The sequence below is a fragment of the Vitis vinifera genome, chromosome 8, assembly GCF_030704535.1.
Source record: "Vitis vinifera cultivar Pinot Noir 40024 chromosome 8, ASM3070453v1".
In the NCBI taxonomy this organism is placed as follows: Eukaryota; Viridiplantae; Streptophyta; class Magnoliopsida; order Vitales; family Vitaceae; genus Vitis; species Vitis vinifera.
Window position 1 is genome coordinate 5,702,851 of NC_081812.1, and position 16,994 is coordinate 5,719,844.

Consider the following 16,994-nt stretch of genomic DNA (forward strand, 5'->3'; position numbering starts at 1 on the left):
TCATTTTTACTTTTATCATTGCATAAATTCAGACTTTTTCAATTCCATATCATTTAATTATTTAACTACAAATTTCAATTGTTAAATGGTCTTTGATTGACATTGATATTGATTTCTTAGAAAAGCCATCATTGGACACACATGAATCTTGTAGACTTTTGCATAGACAAAAGTATAAGGACAAACAATCGTAAAAAATCCTCAAGATGGAGGAATATTCTCTAGAGAATTATATGATCTATATTTGTTAAAAATATTTTCTTTTCACACCTTCAAGCCCGGAAAGAAAAAGCAAAACAAAATTGTATTTAAATAAACCACAAGTTTTGGGACCCACATGATCCATTTGAAATTTATCTCCACATCCGATTTCCAACGAAATTATCAAAAGTTGTTATTTTAAATGAGTTCTAATTTATTTTTATTTTTTTTTGGGAAAGTTGTGTTTACAGCCGACTAATTAAAAGTATTATGACAATCAAATTGCAATGAACTGGAATATGAGATTTGACCGTGAAAGGGCAAAATATTATCTTTCTCATGCACTCTTTGTTGACTCCATTTTATGTTCTTAGATTGCCCCTCCATGCCTCCATGTCAGCTGTAACCCTATCTCCATATTAGCAAGAAACCCTCCATGTCACATGAGAGACTGAAAATTTATAAAACAGAAAAATCTGAATTTGAAACCTATGAAAAATCACCCAACCCGACAATCGGTTGTTATTTCCCTAATATGAAACCTTTCTTCTCTCTGATTTGGGAGCATTTCTCTCTCTTTCTCTCTCTCTCTCTCTCTCTCTCTCTCTATCTCTTGGCTTCATCACCCACACAATCCCAAGACCCATGTAAAATTTCCCAAAAATTGTCTCATTTGAGAAAAAAAGAAAACAATTAACCTAAAACTCCAACCTGCGTGTTTCTCTCTTGTCCACATAAAAGTGCAACAAAATGGAGCATTCAATCCTAAGAATGTCCAGTTAAAATACAACTTCAAGAGGCACATCTGTGATTGTGAATCTACTACAGCAGTGCGTACCAGAACGGAAAGGTGGAATCCAAAATATTGGCTTTGTGAACAAGATATCTCTTCCTATCACTGAGTGTCATTTTGCCCTAACCCAAAACTGAAATCTGGAGGTAAATAATTTTCATTTATTGTTCTTTAGTTCATTTATTTGAAATAGAGCACATCAACGATTTTGGAGTCGTTGGTGGACTTGAACTTTTGTGTTGGTTTGCAGGAACCATATTATTCCTAAATAACCATATGACCCACAAGTCGTATTGAATCTAGATGGAACTTACAACATATCTGGTTGTAAGTCGCATTGTTATTTTGGGGACTGTATCACCTTAATAGACCTTAGGTACCACCTTAATCTACCTTAGGTACTACCTTAAGCGACCTTAGGTACTACCTTAGTTAAAGTTGGATACTACCTATCCGAAGCCTTAGACCTTCATTTGTGACCCTTAAAGCATGTCATTATGTGATTATTTTGTGTGGTCAAGTGGTTTACCATTGGTTTTTTGCGGATTGTACCTTAGGTACTACCTTAGTTAAATTTGGGTTCTACCTATCCGAAGCCTTGGACCTTCCTTTGTGAGCCTTAGAGCATGCCATTATGTGATTCTTTTATGTGGTCAAGTGGTTCACCTTTGGTTTTTTTGTGGATTGTACCTTAGGTACTACCTTAATAGCCCTTAGGTACCACCTTAATCTACCTTAGGTACTATCTTAACCGACCTTAGGTACTATCTTAGTTAAAGTTAGGTACTACCTATCCGAAGCCTCGGACCTTCATTTGTGACCCTTAGAGCATGCCATTATGTGATTATTTTGTGTGGTCAAGTGGTTCACCTTTGGTTTTTTTCGGATTGTACCTGAGGTACTACCTTAATAGCCCTTAGGTACCACCTTAATCTACCCTAGGTACTACCTTAGTTAAAGTTAGGTTCTACCTATCCGAAGCCTTGGACCTTGAATCCCGAACATTACTTGTTATATTTTAAATTTTGTAGTTAATCATCACTGTTATTATCCTAAAATGTGGTACACATGTGTGAATTATATACGTTTCGCACCATATTTTTCAATAGTTATTACTTGATTGATTATCAAAAATTAACCAACAACAATTATGTCATCAGATGACGAACAAGCAACCATACTATGTAGTGTTAGTGGGTCGTAGACATGGAGTGTACAATTCTTAGGTTGAATGTCCAAACAATGTGCTCCTTTATAAGGGGAGTGTTTACAAATCATATACTTCTAGAGATGAAACTGTTCGAGCTTGGGTGTTCTATGCATCAAGATGGAAGAGAAGTGATGAATGTTCATTAGTTGGCAAACCAAAGTTTGAACTTGTAGTTGATGATCAACATTCCTTGCAAAATATTTCATATACATATGTAATCAGTTTCTTTGTTGGCTTCTTTGTAGCATGTGTTTTGCTTAGTGTAATATCTAGTTTAACATAGGTTGTGGAAATGTGTTATGAATATCAATGTCTAGTAATGTATTTGTCACAATGTTCACATGTACTATGTGATTATTATTATCAACTTTGTTAAATTGAAAATGCTCACTCAAATGTTTGGAGCATAAGGCAATTTGTTTATTAAAGGTCACAACATAAGAGAAATTGAGAATTTTTTATACATCATAAGCTTTAGAATAAATTTTAGTTGATATGTAAAGCTAATAACTATATCTAGGGAAATTAAATTTTAGCATTTTTCAAACTTAAATTAAAGCTCATATGTACAAATTTTGTCAATATAAGCTAAAATAAATTTCTAATTATTTAAATTACGTTTGTTTTTTTTTATAGAAATTATATTTGGATAATGCAAAATTAATGTAATTAAAAATTATAAAAAGAAAGAAGAAGGGCTAAGAAATTTTCCGCATCTATAATTTAATCATGAACAATAAAATGATAGGAATTCTTTTCAACTTAAAAAATTATGTTCCCCTTATTAACAAACATAAATTGCCTACAGTGACTGGATTTGGATAAATATTAACCAACATAAAAAATTTTGGCAGCTTATAGTCAAAATGCCCACATAATGTTATATGTACACACGTTAATAAGCATAAAACAAAATTATGTGATTCGTATTTAACCCTCATAGATCAAGTAGAAACATTTAACACATACCACACTATTAGCCCAACGACCTCCATTCAACGAAAAAAAACTCATCCCGTGTGATGTATGCTCCATGCATATCGCATAATATCTCACTGCAATGTACAAAATGCCTTAAGTTAATAGCTAAAAGCTGAAAAAATTATGGTCGCATGAATAATATATGGTGAACTAATGTGAAATACCTCTACTCACCGTCTTCCGCCAATGCAAAATCAATAACCAACCTTTCTTGATGGGTGATTTTAGGAAATTATGTAAGAAATTGAGACATGAAGGGGGATTTGCAAATGGTTGTAGGCTTGACAAGCCTTTTTGTTGTCCATTTTTATCTCCTCCTAAAGGTAGGGATAATCAGTTTGCTGCCACTGTGTTCTTCAAAACCAATTTCCACGACTTCAAATGAATCAAATTTAGCACCATAATTGGAAGGTAGACATGATTGTTAGCCAATTAATGGAGAAACATCTACTGCTGCAAATGGTATCCTTTTCCAACGAAGAATGTGTCCTTGATAAACCGGTACAGTTTCCCATAAATTGATCATTATAAGGATGAATACTTGTTCTTGCCTCCTTTTTGTTTGCTTCGACATTTACTGGTGCTTATGGTGGAGGGGGGGATTGCAAACCAGTTTATCTTCCACTAGACTGTGAACGTAGTGTGGCAATGTCTTTTGCCAAAGATGAAGCGGGGCTCATAAGCTGTTCTGATTTTCGAATCATTCGTGCTTCAATGGTCTAATAGATAGGGACATGGAGTATCAATTAACAAGGTCAACTATAATAATCATGGTGCTCATGTTTGTGTGTGCATTTCTAAAGTTATTAAGCCATGGAGTACCTTGGTGGGGTCATCAAAATGTGAGCATGCTGCTTCATGTGGAGGTGCATCCATATGTGTAGCTAGTTGTTTTGGTTGTCCAACCTGTCCATACATCAAACAAACATTGATGATTATGTTCGAAACAAAAATTAATGATTTCACTAATCTACATTTATGGAGTTTCTAAATTTGAGCATACCTAGACATGACCATACTTTCCATAAGTCTGAGTTTCTACTGATAAACGCCGCTTAATTTGGTCATCTATCCACGCAGCACATAGTAGGGTTCACACTTCAACTTGAACAGACGACATGTAGAACTTGGTGATATAGAAAAGTTGTGCAATGGGAAGCAAATATAAGTGAGTTAGATGAGCCTTTTAAAGATCAACAACTTCACAAATTAATATGAAAGACGTATATGACATTCGTGTGAAGAGGGTGATAACGCACTTCTTGAAGGAACAACATACAACCTCTAATGTATGTCGGGTGACTATTACGATAGTCCCTTATTCCATCATTTACAAATTATAGCACAAACTTTGCCCAATTTTTGTGGACAACCACATCACTATCCCAAATCGTGTCCTACAAGTCATGCATCCCTTTAAGTTTTGAGTTGGGGGCAAGGATAGTGGCACATGCAAATATGAGGAAGGATTTCTTGAATTTGTCACCAAGCGGTAGTTATGCATATTATCTTCCAATAACTGAATGTTATATGTGTGGTTGGGTATGTTGCGCCTATTATAAATGACAATGTCCACACCATTGTCTGGAATGCCTAGCACCTCTCTAACATCTTTGGGAGTAACTGGGACAACAACATTTGTACGCATACATAATTGGTGATAACCTATATCGTAATTGGTGATTATCCACATGATTAGTTCATACCACAACTCTTTGCAACCTAGTTGCAGCAAACCCCCAAATCCGATATCAACTATGACATTTTTTTTCTCTATTGGGAGTGTCTCAATGATTGTCAGGAAACTCTTTCCCGAGAATCGGGATTTTGGTAACTTAACCTACAACATGAAATAAGAAAAAAATATTACAAAGATGTCGCAATATTTGAGTTATGCCTAAAGGTTCAGAGTTATAAAAATTTGTGAAAGAACTATATAATCTTTTACCAGAACAGATCTTGGTGGAACATGGTTTTTCAGCTTCCTTTGTTTGTTATCCATATTTTTTGCTAATGAAGATCTTGAGGTCACTCCCATCAAAGTGGAATACAAAGGTCACTGCAATTCAAGAAGCCAAAGACTTGACCAAGCTACCTATGGAGAAGCTCATAGGGTCATTAATGACGTATGAGATCAATTTGGCAAAGAAGTTACAAGAAGGTGAAGACAAAAAGAAGAAGAGCATAGCTCTCAAAGCTACAACTAAGGAAGAAGATAATGATTAACCCTCATCACAAGAAATCTCAACAAATACATGAGGGGTGAAAGGTTTAGAAGAAGAAGGTTCACCTCTAGAAAAGACCTTTCTAAAAAGAAATCTTCATCTCATGGTGACAAGGAGAAATGGGAAGAGAAAATAGATTTTGTGTGTTTCAAATGCAAGAAACTGGGATACATTAAATATGATTGTTCTCTCTATAAAAGTGAAGCTAAGAGGAGAATGAAGAAGGCAATGATGGCCACTTGGAGTGAAAGTGAAGAATCCTTCGAAGAAGAAAAGGAGAAAGAAGTGGCAAACATATGCTTCATGGCAATAGATGAACTTGATGAGGTAGACTCTAACCTTAGTGATTAAGATATACATGATGTTTTTGAAGAATTGTATGAGGATTTTGAAAAACTTAGTTTGAAAAATATTTCTCTTAAAAAGAAAATTCAACAACTTGAAAAAGAACTTGGAGAAGTAAAAGAAAAAATTTCAAATGTTGAAATTTCTCTTGAAAAAGAAAATGAGATTTTGAGAAAGAAAAATGAATGGTTGGCCTCCTCTCTTTCAATATTTTCTTGTGGATAAAAATATTTTGAAATGATTTTAGCTAGCCAAAAATGTGTTTTTGACAAACAAGGGTTATGATTCAAATCTTCAAAAAATCAAAAGTATTTTAAAAACTATTTTGAAAAAGAATCCACAAGTGCAAGTTCTTCCACTACTTGCAACTTTTGTGGAAGAGGAGGGCACATTAGTAGTACATGTCCTTTAAGAAATGGTTCTCAAAGGAATTCAAATGCAAAAACTATAAAGGTTTGGATTGAAAAATCCAAGGTCACTAACCCTCAAGGACCCAAAAAGATATGGGTACCTAAATCAACTTGAGTTTTATATTATAGGGTTCAAAGAAGGATAAGTGATTCTTGGATAATGGATGCTCAAGACACATGACCGGATATGAATCCAAGTTTGCTTTCCTTACAAAGAAAAATGGAGGATATGTTACCTTTGGAGACAATGCAAAATGAAGAATCATTGATCAAGACAACATTGGTAATGACACATCCTCTCTTATTGAAAGTGTTTTATTAGTAGATGGCTTAAAACATAACCTTTTAAGCATTAGTCAACTTTTGTGACAAAGGTTTTAAAGTGATTTTTAAAGTATCTCATTGCATCATCAAGGATATTCAAAATGATAAAACCATCTTCATGGGCCATAGATGTGATAATGTTTACGCTATAAATATTTCAAAATATGATGGTCATGATAGATGTTTTTCAAGCATGCATGATCAAAGTTGGTTGTGGCATAGGAGGTTAGGACATGCAAACATGGACCTTATTTCCCAACTCAACAAAGATGAACTTGTTAGAGGCCTTCCCAAAATAAATTTTCAAAAAGATAAAGTTTGTGAAGCTTGTCAAGTAGGAAAGCAAATCAAAAACTCTTTCAAAAACAAAAACTTCATTTCCACATCTAGGCCACTTGAGTTGTTGCATATGGATTTATTTGGTCCCTCTAGGACACCAAGTCTTAGAGGAAAGTCTTATACATATGTTATTATGGATGACTTTTCTAGATACACATGGGTCTTGTTTTTAAATCAAAAGAATGAAGCCTTTTATGAGTTTTCAAAGTTTTGCAATAAGGTTCAAAATGAAAAAGGTTTTACAATTACTTGTATAAGAAGTGATCATGGGAGAGAATTTGAAAATATTGATTTTGAAAAGTATTGCAATGAGCATGGAATTAACCACAATTTTTCGGCTCCTAGAACTCCTCAACAAAATGGGGTAGTTGAAAGGAAAAATAGAACTCTTCAAGAAATGGCTAGAACCATACTAAATGAAAACAATTTACCAAAATATTTTTGGGCTGAAGCGGTTAACACTTCTTGTTATGTTTTAAATAGAATATTATTGAGACCCATTCTTAAGAAAACTCCCTATGAGCTTTGGAAAAACAAGAAACCCAACATTAGCTATTTCAAAGTCTTTGGGTGCAAATGTTTTATATTAAACACCAAAGACAATCTTGGAAAATTTGATGCAAAATCGGATGTTGGAATTTTCTTTAGTTACTCAACTTCAAGCAAAGCTTTTAGAGTTTTTAACAAAAGAATCATGGTTGTAGAGAAGTCCATCTATGTTATTTTTTATGAATCTAACAATTCTCTCCAAGAAAGAAAGAGTTTTGATGATGATTTAGGTTTGGAGATCTCCATGGGAAGATTGTAAATTGAAGATAGAAGGCAACAAAAAGTAATTGGGTAGGATCCCAAGAAAGAAGAATCACCATTGGCACCACTCCCTTCTCAATAAGTGCAAGGTAAATCAAGCCAAGACCTTTCTAAAGATTAGAAGTTTGTCATCAATCACCCACAAGATCAAATTATAGGTAATCCATCTAATGGGGTAAGAACTAGATCCTCTCTTAGAAACATTTTCAATAATTTAGCTTTTATCTCTCAAATTGAGCCTAAAAATATAAATAATGCTTTAGATGATGAAAATCGAATGATTGCTATGCAAGAAGAGTTAAATCAATTTGAAAGAAGTGAAGTATGGGAATTAGTATCAAGACCTTCAAATCAAAGTGTTATTGGAACTAGATGGGTCTTTAGAAATAAAATTGATGAAAATGGCATAATTGTTAGAAATAAAGAAAGATTGGTAGCCCAAGGTTTTAATCAAGAAGAAGGGATAGATTATGAAGAAACTTTTGCCCTCGTGCCTAGGTTGGAAGCCATTAGGATGCTACTTGCCTTTACATTTTTTAAAGACATTGTTTTATATCAAATGGATGTGAAAAGTGATTTTTTAAATGGCTTTATAAATGAAGAAGTATATGTTGAACAACCACCTGGTTTTCAAAGTTTTAACTTTCCTAACCATGTTTTTAAACTTAAAAAGGCACTTTATGGTTTGAAACAAGAACCTAGAGCTTGGTATGAAAGATTGAGTAAATTTGTTTTGAAAAAGGGTTTTAAAATGGGAAATATTAACACAACTCTTTTCATAAAAACCAAAGAAAAGGATATGCTCTTAGTTCAAATATATGTTGATAATATTATTTTTGGTGCTACTAATGTATCTCTTTGTGAATAATTTTCTAAGTGCATGCATAGTGAGTTTGAAATGAGCATGATAGGAGAACTCAACTTCTTCCTTGGACTTCAAATCAAGAAACTAAAAGAAGGAACCTTCATCAATCAAGCAAAGTATATAAGAGATCTTCTCAAAAGGTTAAACATGGAAAAAGCCAAAACAATGAAGACTTCAATGAGCTCATCCATCAAGCTTGATAAGGATGAGAAAGGTAAATCCATTGACTCTACTATGTATAGAGGCAAGGTTTTTTACTATATTTGACTGCTAGTAGACCCGTCATTATGTATAATGTATGCTTGTGTTCTAGATTTCAATCTTGTCCTAAAGAATCTCACTTAAGTTCCTTAAAAAATAATTCTCATATATTTGAAAAGGACAATGGACATAGGCTTATGGTATCTTAAGAGTGACAACTTTGAATTAATTGGATTTTCGGATGCCGATTTTATCGATTGTACAGTTGAAAGAAAAAGCATTAGTGGCACTTGTCATTTCCTAGGACACTCACTTGTTTCATGGCATAGTAAGTGATTACTACTCAAAAAGTGCTATTTGTTAGCCTATAATTAATCCTTTTAAACACTTTTGAGTAGTAGTTTAGGCCTTTTAACTCAATTGGCATGTTAAGGACCCTTGAAAGGGATTTTAATCACTTTATGCAAGTTTTGGTGTTTTTGTTAGTAATTTGATCACCAAAGCAAGTCAATACTGAGGAGAGTTATGAGGAATCTTGGGCAAAGCTTAGAAGTCATTTGCCAAGAGTAAATCCGGATTGCAAGGAGAAAAAGTAAAGAGAATCTGCCATGAAGCATATTCTTGATGACAGTCGTAGCAGCCACTTTTGGAGCACTTTTTGAAGTCCAATTGATGCATGCTATATACCATTTCAAAGCTCAGGAAGTCAAAAATCCAATGCTTCAAACGGTACACAATTCGGAGTTGAAACGAAGAAGTTGCAGCCATTGCAAGCCAATCACTCCGAGCTGAAGGAAGCATTTTGCAAAGTGTTGCGAAATCACCCTTTTGTTGCGAAGTGATTCCGCAACCTTTTTGTACAGTAGGGTGTATTTCCTTCTGAAGTTGCCCGACATATACCGCGAGAGGGAAGCTTGGAACCTCAAGGTGGAAGCCAACTTCGCAGCCCTGCGAGTTTAGCTTGTTGATGCGAAAATATTTCGCAGCCCTCTTGAGTGTCTGCGAAATCTCGCAAACACCATTTTTCTCTTGCGAAATGGTTCCTAAAGCACCCCGATATTTGCTACCGACATTGGGAGATATTTTACATCAGATTTTTGTTGTCTAAATCCCAAAATACTCCTTGTAAGCCACCAATTACATGATTCCTTAGCTTTTAAGTTAGTAAAAAGACTAAATATCTATGTAATAATTAGTTTTATATTATGTTCATATATATACCTCTCGGGAGCCTATTCTCAGAGAGGAGTTCCTTCTGTAAAGTTTGGGGTAAGCAAGTAAAGTTCAGTTCTTTCTACTGCCTTACCTTCTCACTTTGTATTTTTTAGTTAATACTAAGTTATGAACTCTCTGAGGAGTTTTCCCCAGAGAATGAGTAACTAAACTTCTAATTCCTTGGAGCTAAGGTTGCCGGGGGAGGTTCCAAGTGCAAGAATGCAAAGCTTTGTGGTTTTAGCTAGTAATGAAGAGGAAGTGAAATACTTTAGTGATTTCTATGTTTTTGGTTAACTTAAAACACCTTAGAGTCACCTGGGCTAACACTTGGTAAGGCAAGTGATTTCCAACCATGGAAATGCACTAGTTTACCCCTTGCGAGCCTCTGGGAGGTGACTTTAGGGTAGGATTTTCTAGAATAGCCAACACTTGGTAAGCTTTTGGACTCCAAGGAGACATCCATTAATTATCTCTTGCGAGCTTGAGAAGGGAAGTCCAAGGTTAAAGATCACCTTGAATGGTTAAGGCTTAGTGAGAAGCTTAAACCATTGCAAGTTGCATCAGTGAGAAAATTAAAGTGAAATCTAATTGAAGGAGTCTCTGTATAACACCGGTTAGAGAATTGACTATATGTTGAATCTCTAACTCGAGGAAATGAACCATTTGACCAGAGCTATGTCTTTTGCATGAGGAACCACCCTAGTGAACCTAACTCTCCAAGGAATGTTTTTCTTCCTAAGTTATTCCTATTACTTATTTTATTAGTTAGTTTAAGTCTAAATCTTTACCAATCAAAGTTTGTGTTTTATTTCTTAAGCTAACCTTGAAATGAAACAAGACCAATTCACTTTGAATTGGTATCATTGATAGCTTGTTAATCCTTCCTAGTGAACGATCCTAGAGCCGCTATACTATAGTAGCTTTGTCTTTGCTACCTTAGTATATGGTGTTATAGGTTATAAATTTTGTTGATTACTCCCTCAATCAAGGAGCACCAGTTGGACACGAATCAGCTGAGACACCAATTGGGCATGAATCGAATGGCGCCGCTGCCGGGGAAGGTGTCAAGTTTATATTGATACCATTTTTGAGCACTTGTGATTTTCATCACAAGTTGGTAACGTTTCTTTCACTTTACTAATTCTCATTCTTTCTTTATTTATTCATAATCCAAGTTTATATTTTAAAATTTAGCTTAGTTTAATTTTGTTGTTGTAGCCCTGTTTCTTTTGTTGTCTTTTGTTTTCATTTTTAGTTGCAGATAGATACTAGTTGTGTATGCCAAAGTGGATACGAGACAGTGGAGGAAGGCTTGTTAAGTGTGATACACCTCAGAGAAAAGAATTCGAAGTGATCTTGAATATCATGGAAGCTACACCTGAAGATCAGCATAGTCACCAAGGTCGTCAGGACAATCTCAATGAATTCAGATCAATGAGGGACCGTATGCATCCACCTCGTATGAGTGCACCATCATGTATAGTGCCCCCTACAGAGCAGCTAGTGATCAGACCGTATCTTGTTCCACTTCTACCAACTTTCCATGGGATGGAAAGTGAGAATCCGTATGCACACATCAAGGAATTTGAAGATGTTTGTAATACATTCCAAGAGGGAGGAGCTTCAATTGATTTGATGAGGCTTAAGTTATTTCCTTTTACTTTAAAGGATAAGGCCAAAATTTGGCTTAATTCTTTAAGGCCAAGGAGTATCCGTTCTTGGACTGACTTACAAGCTGAATTCCTCAAGAAATTTTTTCCCACTCATAGAACAAATGGCTTGAAAAGGAAAATTTCAAATTTCTCAGCTAAAGAGAATGAAAAATTCTATGAGTGTTGGGAAAGATACATGGAAGCTATAAATGCTTGCCCTCATCATGGCTTTGATACTTGGCTATTGGTGAGCTATTTTTATGATGGTATGTCCTCTTCAATGAAGCAACTCCTCGAGACAATGTGTGGAGGAGATTTCATGAGCAAAAATCCAGAGGAAGCTATGGATTTCTTGAGCTATGTAGCTGATGTTTCAAGGGGATGGGATGAACCAACTAAAGGAGAAGTGGGAAAGATGAAGTCTCAGTTGAATGCTTACAATGCAAAGGCTGGGATGTATACTTTGAAAGAAGATGATGATATGAAAGCAAAGTTGGCAGCTATGACAAGAAGATTGGAGGAGCTGGAGCTTAAAAGAATTCATGAAGTGCAAGCTGTTGCTGAAGCACCAGTGCAAGTGAAGCTGTGTCCTAATTGTAAATCATATGAACATTTGGTGGAGGAATGCCCTGCAATTTCAGCTGAAAGGGAGATATATAGAGATCAAGCAAATGTTGTTGGACAATTCAGGCCCAATAACAATGCGCCATATGGAAATACCTACAACTCAAGTTGGAGGAATCATCCAAATTTCTCATGGAAGGCTAGAGCAACTCAATACCAACAGCCGGATCCACCATCTCAACAACCTTCATGTCTTGAACAAGCAATGGCTAATCTCAGCAAGGTAGTGGGAGATTTTGTTGGAAAGCAAGAAGCCACCAATGCTCAAATCTATCAAAGAATTGACAGAGTGGAGAGTATGTTGAATAAAAGGATGGATGGAATGCAAAATGATATGAACCAAAAGTTTGATAACATCCAATATTCAATTTCAAGGCTTACAAATTTAAATACACTGTAAGAGAAGGGAAGATTTCCTTCTCAACCTCACCAAAACCCTAAAGGTGTCCATGAAGTGGAAAGCCAAGAGGGTGAATCATCATAGGTGAAAGATGTTAAAGCCTTGATCACTCTAAGGAGTGGTAAAAAAATTGAGCAGCTAACACCCAAGCCACATGTTGAGAAAGAAGAAGAGATAAAGAAAGGGAAGGAAATGGAAGATAAAGAGATTGAGACCAGTGAAGAAAAGAAGGACTCTGATTTAACAAGGAAAGTAATTCCAGAGAAGGAGCTTCTGAAGGAAGAAATGCTGAAGAAATCAACTTCTCCACCTTTTCCTCAAGCATTACATGGGAAAAAGGGGATTAGAAATGCAGCTGAAATCCTTGAAGTATTGAGACAAGTGAAAGTCAATATTCCATTGCTGGATATGATTAAACAAGTTCCAATGTATGCAAAATTCCTAAAGGATTTATGTACTATCAAAAGAGGGTTGACTGTAAATAAGAAAGCCTTCTTGACTGAGCAAGTAAGTGCAATCTTACAATATAAGTCTCCTTTGAAGTACAAAGACCCAGGAAGTCCTACCATTTCAGTCATGATTGGAGGAAAGGTAGTGGAAAAAGCCTTGCTAGATTTGGGAGCAAGTGTGAATTTGCTTCCATATTCCGTCTACAAGCAATTGGGACTTGGAGAGTTGAAGCCAACATCAATCACTCTATCTCTGGCAGATAGATCAGTGAAAATTCCAAGAGGGGTAATTGAGGATGTATTGGTTCAAGTAGATAATTTCTACTATCCAATAGATTTTATTGTTCTTGATACAGATCCTACTGTAAAGGAAGCTAATTTAGTTCCTATCATCCTTGGAAGGCCATTTCTTGCAACTTCAAATGCAATCATCAACTGCAGGAATGGGCTTATGCAACTCACTTTTGCTAACATGACACTGGATCTCAATATTTTCTATATGTCTAAAAAGCAAATCACTCCAGAAGAAGAAGAGGGTCCAGAAGAGCTGTGCATTATTGATACTTTGGTGGAGGAGCATTGTAATCAAAATATGCAAGACAAGTTGAATAAAAGTCTTGTGGATTTTGAGGAAGGTATGTCTGAATCTCCTATTGGGCTTGCTACTCTACAAAGTTGGAGAAAGATAGAAGAAATTCTACCTTTGTTCAATAAAGAAGAGGAGGCATCTGCTGAAAAAGAAATTCCAAAACTCAATCTGAAGCCTTTACCTGTGGAGCTGAAATATACATATCTTGAAGAAAATAATCAATGTCCTGTTGTGATATCTTCATCTCTGACCAGTCATCAAGAGAATTGTTTAATGGAAGTTCTCAAAAGGTGTAAGAAGGCAATAGGATGGCAGATATCTGACTTGAAAGGCATTAGTCCTTTAGTTTGTACTCATCATATATATATGGAGGAGGAAGCAAAGCCAATTCGTCAATTTCAAAGAAGGTTGAATCCTCATCTACAAGAGGTGGTGCGAGCCGAGGTGCTGAAGCTACTTCAAGCAGGAATCATTTACCCTATATCTGATAGCCCTTAGGTGAGTCCTACTCAAGTGGTACCAAAAAAGTCAGGGATCACAGTGGTTCAAAATGAAAAAGGGGAAGAAGTTACTACACGCCTCACTTCAGGTTGGAGGGTGTGTATTGATTATAGAAAGCTGAATGCTGTCACCAGGAAAGATCATTTTCCATTGCCATTTATTGATCAAGTGCTGGAGAGAGTCTCTGGACATCCATTTTATTGTTTCTTGGATGGGTATTCAGGGTATTTTCAGATTGAAATTGATTTGGCAGATCAGGAAAAGACCACTTTTACATGTCCATTTGGAACATATGCTTACAGGAGAATGCCTTTTGGTTTATGCAATGCACTTGCTACATTTCAAAGATGTATGTTGAGTATTTTCAGTGATATGGTGGAGCGAATTATGGAGGTTTTCATGGATGACATCACCGTATATGGAGGTACATTTGAGGAATGCTTGGTTAATTTGGAAGCAGTTCTTCACAGATGCATTGAAAAAGACCTGGTGCTCAACTGGGAGAAATGCCATTTTATGGTACGTCAAGGAATTGTCCTTGGCCATATCATCTCTGAAAAAGGCATTGAAGTTGATAAAGCAAAGGTGGAGCTTATTGTCAAATTACCATCCCCAACAACTGTAAAAGGAGTAAGACAGTTCCTTGGCCATGTAGGGTTCTATAGGCGGTTTATAAAAGGTTTTTCAAGTCTTTCAAAACCTCTTTGTGAGCTGTTAGCTAAGGATGCTAAGTTTATATGGGATGAAAGGTGTCAAAATAGCTTTGATCAACTGAAGAAATTTTTAACAACAACTCCAATAGTGAGAGCCCCTAACTGGCAATTACCTTTTGAATTGATGTGTGATGCCAGTGACTTTGCTATAGGAGCTGTGCTTGGCCAAAGGGAAGATGGGAAGCCCTATGTGATTTACTATGCAAGTAAAACACTAAATGAAGCTCAAAGGAACTACACAACTACAGAAAAAGAATTGTTAGCTGTGGTATTTGCTTTGGACAAATTTCGTGCTTATTTAGTGGGGTCTTTCATCATTGTCTTTACTGACCATTCAGCCTTGAAGTATTTATTGACAAAGCAAGATGCAAAAGCAAGGTTGATTAGATGGATTCTTTTGTTACAAGAATTCGATCTTCAAATCAAAGATAAGAAAGGAGTGGAGAATGTGGTAGCTGACCACCTTTCAAGGTTAGTTATAGCACATAATTCTCATCCCTTGCCTATTAATGATGATTTTCCTGAAGAATCACTCATGTTCCTAGTGAAAACTCCTTGGTATGCTCATATTGCTAATTATTTAGTAACTGGAGAAATTCCAAGTGAGTGGAATGCACAGGACAGGAAGCACTTCTTTGCCAAAATTCATGCTTATTATTGGGAAGAGCCCTTTCTTTTTAAGTATTGTGCAGATCAGATAATTAGGAAGTGTGTCCCTGAAGATGAGCAGCAAGGGATTCTATCCCATTGTCATGAGAATGCATGTGGAGGCCACTTTGCCTCTCAGAAAACAGCCATGAAGGTATTGCAATCAGGGTTTACTTGGCCATCTCTTTTCAAAGATGCCCACATCATGTGTAGGAGTTGTGATAAATGCCAAAGGCTTGGAAAGCTAACAAGAAGAAACCAAATGCCTATGAACCCCATTCTAATAGTTGAGCTATTTGATGTATGGGGCATTGACTTCATGGGACCTTTCCCAATGTCTTTTGGTAATTCTTACATCTTGGTGGGGGTGGATTATGTTTCTAAATGGATTGAGGCAATCCCCTGTAAACAAAATGATCACAGGGTGGTTCTCAAGTTTCTTAAAGAGAATATATTCTCAAGATTTGGGGTGCCCAAAGCCATAATCAGTGATGGAGGTGCTCATTTTTGCAACAAACCTTTTGAAGCTTTGTTATCCAAGTATGGAGTGAAGCATAAGGTGGCTACACCTTATCATCCTCAGACTTCCGGGCAAGTTGAGCTAGCTAACAGGGAAATAAAGAACATATTGATGAAAGTGGTGAATTCCAACAGAAAGGATTGGTCTATTAGGCTTCATGATTCATTGTGGGCATATAGAACAACTTATAAGACTATTCTTGGGATGTCTCCCTATCGTCTTGTCTATGGCAAAACATGCCATCTCCCTATGGAAGTTGAATACAAGGCTTGGTGGGCAATAAAGAAGCTGAATATGGACTTGATCAAGGCAGGAGAAAAGAGATATCTAGACCTTAATGAGATGGAGGAATTAAGAAATAATGCTTATATCAATTCCAAAGTTGCAAAACAGAGGATGAAGAAGTGGCATGACCAACTCATCTCCAACAAGGAATTTCAGGAAGGGCAAAGAGTTTTACTTTATGACACAAGACTCCATATCTTTCCTGGGAAGCTCAAGTCAAGGTGGATAGGCCCGTTCATAGTTCACCGAGTATATTCCAATGGAGTGGTGGAATTATTGAATTCCAATGGCAAGGACACCTTCAAAGTCAATGGATATCGTCTCAAGCCATTCATGGAGCCATTCAAACCAGAAAAGGAGGAGATCAACCTCCTTGACCCTCAAAAATCCTAAGCAAAGAAGGGTTTGCTGGATGTGGTTTACCACAGTCCAAAATTTTTGTAAATTTTGTAAATTTTTAAGTTTTTTTCATACATTTGATCTTAGTTTTTGATCTTAAATCATGTTTTTAGGTGTGTTTTAATCTTTTTGAATGATCCCAGGTGGAAGAAATTTCAAGGAAATTGAAAGAAAAAAATCGGATCGAAATCGGAGCAAAAACAGAGTGAAAACAAAGGAAAAACAGAGCTCTGCGAGATTTCGCAGGCTGAAGAAAACTTCTGCGAAATGAGCATTTTGTTGACAAACCATTCCG

At 36.1% G+C, this 16,994-nt stretch overlaps 1 non-coding gene across 1 annotated transcript; it reads right to left on the minus strand.

Annotated features, from left to right (window-relative positions):
• Positions 1-11,694: 11,694 nt before the first annotated feature.
• On the minus strand, positions 11,695-11,802 carry LOC132254220 (small nucleolar RNA R71). The gene has a single exon (XR_009466496.1). It is a non-coding gene; the product is annotated as a small nucleolar RNA R71 (small nucleolar RNA).
• Between the last annotated feature and the right edge of the window lie 5,192 nt (positions 11,803-16,994).